The following is a 7,775-nucleotide window of genomic DNA, read 5'->3' as shown; positions in this document are numbered from 1 at the left end:
CGAACAGGCCGTTAACAGGCTTTCCATGGGCCGGCCCGCCAGCTTTTGACCAAGTCAAACGGGCCGGCCTTTTCACAGGAATGGGCCACTGTTGGGCCGTGCCACGTGTCGACGTATCATAGGCGCCTTCTGTCCAGTGAGTGGATGACATCTGTCCCAACGATGAGCCGACACGTGTTTGCTCTAGCCAATGATGATTTTACACGTGGAAAATCCCCATTGGTCGGGGCTGTTAACAGGTTATCAGATCCAAAACCCGACCCGATAGCTTAACAGCGTTCCGTTACGGTGGATGCCACGTGTCGGTCACCCTTGATGAAAGCACTTCTATGACGCGCGATTTATCGTCATGGAAGTGGAGACTTCCGTGATGATAATTTTGGTAATGTCATGGAACACTTCTACGACAGCACAGGTATGACTATCTTGATTCTGTCATAAATTTGTCATGGATGTACATGCATGACAAAAAAACGCGACCTACTGTGACAAACACGTATCATCATGGAAGTGTATTTTTTTGTAGTGTACATATGCCGCAATTCGGTTGGGGATGAGACGGAGGCCGAATTGCCAATCCAGCTCCTGACGAGCTGGACTTTCGTGTCGCGGGGTAGTCCGGACTCGTTTGATAGTGTCCGGGGGCTTGGCGGACGATGTAATAGCTGGCTTGATAAGGCCGCCTTGTACCTCCGCTGCTAGGGCCGCGGTGTGCTCCTCAGTACAGAGGGAGCGTTCCATGTTTCCATTGACTGTTATGACACCGCGTGGTCCGGGCATCTTGAGTTTGAGATAGGCATAGTGCGGGACCGTGTTGAAGCGAGCGAACGCCGTTCGTCCGGGCAGTGCGTGGTAGCCATTGTGGAAAGGGACGATGTCGAAGATCAAGTCTTTGCTTCGGAAGTTGTCCGGAGAACCGAAGACGACCTCCAATTTGATTGAGCCCGTGCAGCGGGCCTCTACACCAGGTATTACTCCCTTAAAGGTAGTCTTGGTGGGCTTGATTCTTGACGGATCAATGCCCATCTTGCGGACTGTGTCCTGATAGGGCAGGTTAAGGCTGCTATCGCCGTCCATGAGGACTCGCGTAAGGTGGAATCCATCAATAATTGGGTCGAGGACCAGTGCGGCCAAACCTTCGTGACGGATGCTGGTCGGGTGGTCTCTGCGATCGAAAGTGATCGAACAGGCTGACCATGGGTTGAATTTTGGGGTGACTGGCTCTATTGCATAGATGTCCCTCAGCGCGCTTGCGCTCCCGCTTGGGGATGTGAGTAACGTATATCATATTCACCGTTTTGACCTCAGGGGGAAATTTATTCTGTCCCCTGTGTTCAGTGGACGAGGCTCCGCGTCGTTGTCCTCGCTGGCCGACCGTTTTTCCTTATGTTCGGTATTTAACTTACCAGCTTGTTTAAAGACCCAACAACTTCTGTTGGTATGATTGGCAGGCTTGTCGGGGGTGCCGTGAATTTGGCAGGGTCGATCGAGTATTCGGTCCAAGCTAGATGGACCGTCTTTGTTTCTTTTGAATGGCCTCTTCCGCTGACCGGACTTGGGGCCACTAAATCCGGCATTGACCGCCGTATCTTCGGTATTGTCATTGCTGCTTCGACGCTTGTGTTTGTTGCGTCGGGGCCTGCCGTTGCCGTTTCTGACTTTGGAAGTGCCAGGGTCGCTGGTACTGTTACTGCTACAAGCTAACCAGCTATCTTCGCCCGCGCAAAAGCGGGTCATGAGTACTGTAAGGGCTGCCATGGACTTCGGCTTTTCTTGGCTGAGTTGTCGGGCGAGCCATTCGTCGCGGATGCTATGTTTAAAGGCTGCTAGGGCTTCAGCGTCCGGACAGTCAACAATCTGGTTCTTTTTGATTAGGAACCTAGTCCAGAATTTCCTGGCCGACTCTCCGGGCTGCTGGACTATGTGACTGAGGTCATCGGCGTCCGGAGGCCCGATATATGTGCCTTGGAAGTTGTCTCTAAAGGCATCTTCCAAGTCTTCCCAGCTTCCGATAGAGTTTTCTGTGAGGTTGTTTAACCATTGCCGAGCTGCTCCCTTATGTTTTAGTGGGAGGTATTTGATGGCAGGTAGATCATCACCGCGAGCCATGTGAATGTGGAGAAGAAAATCTTCAATCCATACTGCGGGGTCTGTTGTGCCATCGTATGATTCGATGTTCACGGGTTTAAACCCTTCTGGGAACTGGTGCTCCATTACCTCATATGTGAAGCATAGGGGGTGTGCGGCACCTCTGTATCAGGCCGTGTCACGATGCAGTTCAGATGAAGTCCGTATGCGGTTTTTGGCCCAGGCGTGGTTATGCCTGTCGCGCCAGGCTTGATAGTCGTCTTCTCGCGCCGGGGCACGCCCCCGTGATCGGTAGATTGATCTGGTCTGACCGGCTCTATTTTCTAGGTCCTGTCGTAGGTCATAGGTGTATCCCCGAGCTGTTGTTTCTCTGCCTTTACGGAGAGGTGCTGTTGGATGGTGTTCGGCTTGAGTTGCCATTCTGTCCCAGCCACGTGGTGGTCGTTCAGGTCCATCAGCGGCGTTACGCGCTGGTGGTATGGGCTCTAGCGCCTTATCGTCAAATTGGGGTAGCAGCTTGCACTTCGGGTAACTCTTAGTTGGTCGTTCGAGGCCGTATTCTTCGGCTGCGAGGACATTAGTCCATCTTTCTTTGAGCACATCTTGATCAGCTTGAAGTTGCTGTTGTTTCTTTTTCAGGCTTCTTGCAGTGGCTATTAGCCGGCGCTTAAAGCGCTCTTGTTCAAGAGTTTCCCCAGGCACGATGAAATCTTCGTTGCCGAGGCTCACATCATCCTTGGAGAGTGGTAGATAGTTGCTATCCTCTGAATCCACGTTCCCTACTGGCTCGTCAGGGTCATCTTGCCGTCCTCCCTATCATCCTGCTCGGATGTTGGTTTGATGGGGGCTTCTTGGTCTTCGGTGTTCTTCGGAGTATTATTGTCCCCGGTGTCGGTATTGCTATCTTTTCCGGGACGCGATTCAGAGCGGCGCCGCTGACATCGACGCTTTAGTGGTATCTCAGGAGGTTCGTCCTCGACTGGATCCTTCTCATCATCGTCGTCGCCTTCTTTAGGTGTGTACACCATGTACACGTCATAAGAGGAAGTGGTCATCCAGCGTCCGGTGAACGGCGGGTTTTGGGCCTGCTCCTCTCCGGCATCGTCGTCCATACCGTCGATGACTTCAGAGGCGTAATCGAGCATGTCGGTTAAATCCTCGACAGTGGCTATGAAGTGGGTGGTGGGTGGGAAGTAAAATTCTCTGCACTCAGCCCCTAGTCCGGGTTGGGCGCAATTCGGAAGTGATTCCTCTGTGATGGCGAGGGATCGCATTAAGTCCAAAGCCTTGTTTAAGAGTGGGGTTTGGACGGGGAAGCGAGAGTCCGTGGAGTTGGGCGGGACAGAAGTTCCCTGGCCGAGCTCACATGACGCGGACTTCGAGGATTCGGAGCTAGTGTCCTGAGAAGAGTCCGGCTTTATGATGATAGAGGGAGCCTGACGTAACTCCGGGCCTACCGGTGATGCTATCCCCTCCGGTTCTCCAGTATCGAGCTCTATAGTTGTAGGGAGTCCGGCGGACTCTGAACTCCCGTCTTCGGACCTGGTGACGTCCTCCAGATCTAAGGCCAGAGCAGTGGTTGGGGCCGCGAACCCTTGGAAGATCAAGTCTCCTCGGATATCAGCGACATAGTTCAGATTTCCAAAACTGATATGATGACCAGGAGCGTAGCTGTCGATCTGCTCTAGGTGGCCAACCGAGTTGGCCCGCAGTGCGAAGCCGCCGAATGCAAAAATTTGGCCGGGGAGGAAAATCGCCTTCACGGCAACATTGTCGTAGGTGATCGATGGAACCATCGAGCCTTTCGATGATGACACAGTGGAACTCTCCATGAAAGCACCAATGTCGGTGTCAAAACCGGCAGATCTCGGGTAGGGGGTCCCGAACTGTGCGTCTAAGGATCAAAGGTAACAGGAGACAGGGACACGATGTTTACCCACGTTTGGGCCCTCTTAATGGAGGTAATACCCTACTTCCTGATTGATTGACTTTGATGAGTATAGGGGTTACAAGAGTTGATCTACCTCGAGATCATAATGGCTAAACCCTAGATGTCTAGCCTGTATGATTATGATTATGATTGCCTCTACGGACTAAACCCTCCGGTTTATATAGACACCGGAGGGGCCTAGGGTAGTACAGAGTCGGTTTATAGAGAAAAGAATCTTCATTTCCGAACGCCAAGCTTGCCATCCACGCAAAGGAGAGTCCCATCTGGACACGGGGGAAAGCCTTCCGTCTTGTATCTTCACGGCCCATCAGTCCGGCCCACGTCACATAGCCCGGACGCCCGGGGACCCCCTAATCCAGGACTCCCTCAGTGATCCACGTTGAAGATGCCCTAACATCATCTCTAATCAGACTGGTACCCCATATATCCGTTCGATAACTGGGACAAGCCCGAACTAAAAAACGTCACCCAATGAAAAACCCAAGCTAAGCTCATATGTTTGGGTTGTCTAGCTTACCCCTATTCTAGTCCAAATATAGGGCAAATTTGGGACAGCTCGGCCACATTCATAGCCGCATTCACCATGCCAGACTGATTGTCTGGACCCATGGAGAGACCCGTTGATCCACCGAGGAGCTCACTGGTTTGGTGCTCGTATCAATGGCACGAAGTCATGCAAGCTGGCTGAGGAGTCAGGACCCAACTATTAAGACGAACGATGAGGGCCCCTAGATGCCCACATTTCCTCACTTTCCCCTCTCGTCCACGTCGCTACCGCGTCGTCGTTCATCGTCTACCATGGTCCAGAAGAAGGTCACCTACTACAATATGTTCATGTCGAAACGCTGCACGAAGCTCACAGTGGAGCCTGCTGAAGCACAGAGCATAGCCCGTATTGCCGTTGCACAACCTCCTAGCTCTCCGGAGCCGGGCGTGGAGGTTTACCCCACCATTGGGTTCTTCACCCCCGGGTTCGAGGTGGCCAACGCCGCGACCGGCGGGGGCGACAACATGCACCTCCTCTCAATGGAGGAGGTGGAGGAGCAATTTTGCCTCACCCAAGCTGAGGAGGTGGAGGACATCGCGAGTGAGGCACAATTTGAGGCCAAGCGTGCAGGTACTGTCGCCTTTGCCGAGCTCATCCCGGACCACATCTTCGTCATGGAGAAACGTGCCATCCTCAAGTCCGAGTGGGTGGTGGCGGCAAACTGACGCGAAATCCACCACCAAAACGTCATGTGGGAGCGGATCTTTGTGGACGACCCTCACAACGAGGAGATGCGCTCGATTCGCCCTGCCGCCAATGACCACGATGCCCGGCGGCTCTGACGAAGAGTGGGGTAGTTTGTAGTTTGGTCAATTTGTAATCCTTTTTTTCAATGTAGTTGTAGCTTGTTTTATCTACATATCTAGAAACTACGTATGAAATCTGTGTTGCATAATTGAGAGTTTGCAAACGGATGGTGTGGTTCCCCGGACAAGTAAATGGGGTTTGGCCTGCTTTGTCTGCGGACACGCCCGGACACGTCCCCAGATGTATTGTATGTTAAATTAGCCAAGTGTGGTTGGAGATGCTCTAATTTCTCTCCTCTGTTTCCTTTTCTCTTTTCTCTTAATTTTGTTTAAAATAAAAGTCTGGAGATTTTATCAATAAATTTCTTGATCAGAACCATATCTTTGCTTCAAAAGATTTTCTTAATAACCTCGACCAAATAGAACCCTTATGAACTTTCCTACATGTTTTTCTTTATTTGTAGTATTGGACTTTGTAGAAAATTTCCTATGGGTTCCTTTGGTGTACATTTTATAGGAAGTTTTTCATCCATCAACACCTCTTCGAAAGATTTCTTTGTTTTTTTTCCTTTGATTTAGTAAGCCAAACTTTGATGCAAACGCACATCTTGAAATTGAAATGGACATGGCATTGTAATCATGCCTTTTTCCTACTCCAATTGTCCTAAAAATCCTGTGAATCAAAGAGGCATATGTGTTGGGGAACGCGTAGGGTACAATAGCTATAAATAAAAAAATTACTGCTCACCTACGAATAATATACGAGGTGTAGGATGAGATGGGGCCGTGGCCGCTTTCGCAGTCATTTTTTCCTTTTGTTTTTTAAGGCTAGTTGAGCTATGCCCTCGGCAAAACCCTCTTGTACTTTGTCCGCTTGCGACCGTATGTGTGTGTGCCGTGTGTTCTGTACTCTTTGTTGAACTTGTTGGCTGAGTGGTTTGCTTTATATATAAAGCGGGGCGAAAGCCTTTTCCGGTAATGTACCACTTAACAATCGGGTCAACGTAGCGAAAGAAATTGTAGTCGAAGTAACCGATGTCGACCTCAAGATGGTGCATCCAATCCAAGCACGACGGTGGTGGGCATGCCTCTATTCACACATATATACGAGAAACCGTGAATTTGGTAGCATAGGGTGATGTTAGGAGCCCTCGCAGCAACTAGAAACAAAGGACGTGGGAGAGGTGGGCGAAGGGGGTGGTGGCCGGATTAGATGGTTCGGCGATTCCCCTAACTTCATATAGGGGACACCCCCTTGGGGTTATGTGCGGCCAACCCGTTTCCAGGGATTGGTGTGAGAAACCCCTTTTCCCACTAATGGGTCCTAAGCTCATGCGCCGGGGGAGGATGTGGCTCCAGAACTCCTTTTGGCCCTTTTTCCTCTCTCTCTTTTAGGCTTCTTTTTTGTATATTTTTTTCATTAAGTGTGCGGCCCTACAGGTTCATGTATAAACGGTTATATTTCAGAACTCCTTCCCTGTCAATAGTTTGTAGCGGGTTCTAGCTAGTCATACCGACCCCCACAAATATACGAAGATCATATCGAATGAACATTGTACGTGTTGTATATATGCGATCCCTTTGCCTCACGATATGTGTCAATCTCAAGGCGAGGTTGTCATACTTGTTTCCATCTCAACCTCTTTATCTTTACCGTGTACCAAAATCCCCAAATATGATTAACACCTTAATCATAAGCATGTCCATGCATTTTCGGAATCCGAATACTAGAGAGGGAGAAATATATCCATGTCGTCAAGGTGCAGATTCCATCTTGATCAGCTACGACCAATGGCTTGCTTTCCTGTAAACCCGAAAGCCACCTTTATAATGTTTGGCAACCCCTAAGTATACAATCCATTTTGTGAAGGTAATACGTTCGTTAGTAGCGATTTAGCTCATACATTGGACGATTGGAATCAATCATACGTTGGTTAGTACTCCCACCGCTCACAAATACAAGATGCTTCGGATATTCCAATATAAACTACACACAAATTGAAATAAGTAAATAAACACACTAAAACATGGTTTTATACATCAGATTCAGGGAAAATATATTTTGTATTTGTGAATGGAGGGAATAGCATTTTTTAGGGTAAACATGCTCCACTTTATTGATTCATGTTTGCAGGGATTACATTAGTATCATACAGGTTTATAAGTCACAAATGGCGACCCCAGATAAAAGCAAAGCATGTTTATCTAAATGACGTGCCTCCATATTAGAGGTACGTCTCTCATGGTAGTAAGAACAAGATTCAAAATCTCTTCTAGTTTGGCTGATCTCCTTTCACCTTGGGCACTTTTTCCCGAACCCGAAGCCCAAACCCAAAAACCCCGAAGCCCGAACCCGTATAACCCAAACCCAAAACCCAAACACATTTCTCAGGTGGCTGGTATGAAAACCCGAAATTAATTTGGGAAATTTGGGTGTTTTATC

This window comes from Triticum aestivum, chromosome 2D (genome assembly GCF_018294505.1).
Source record: "Triticum aestivum cultivar Chinese Spring chromosome 2D, IWGSC CS RefSeq v2.1, whole genome shotgun sequence".
In the NCBI taxonomy this organism is placed as follows: domain Eukaryota; kingdom Viridiplantae; phylum Streptophyta; class Magnoliopsida; order Poales; family Poaceae; genus Triticum; species Triticum aestivum.
This window is presented reverse-complemented; position numbering follows the sequence as displayed.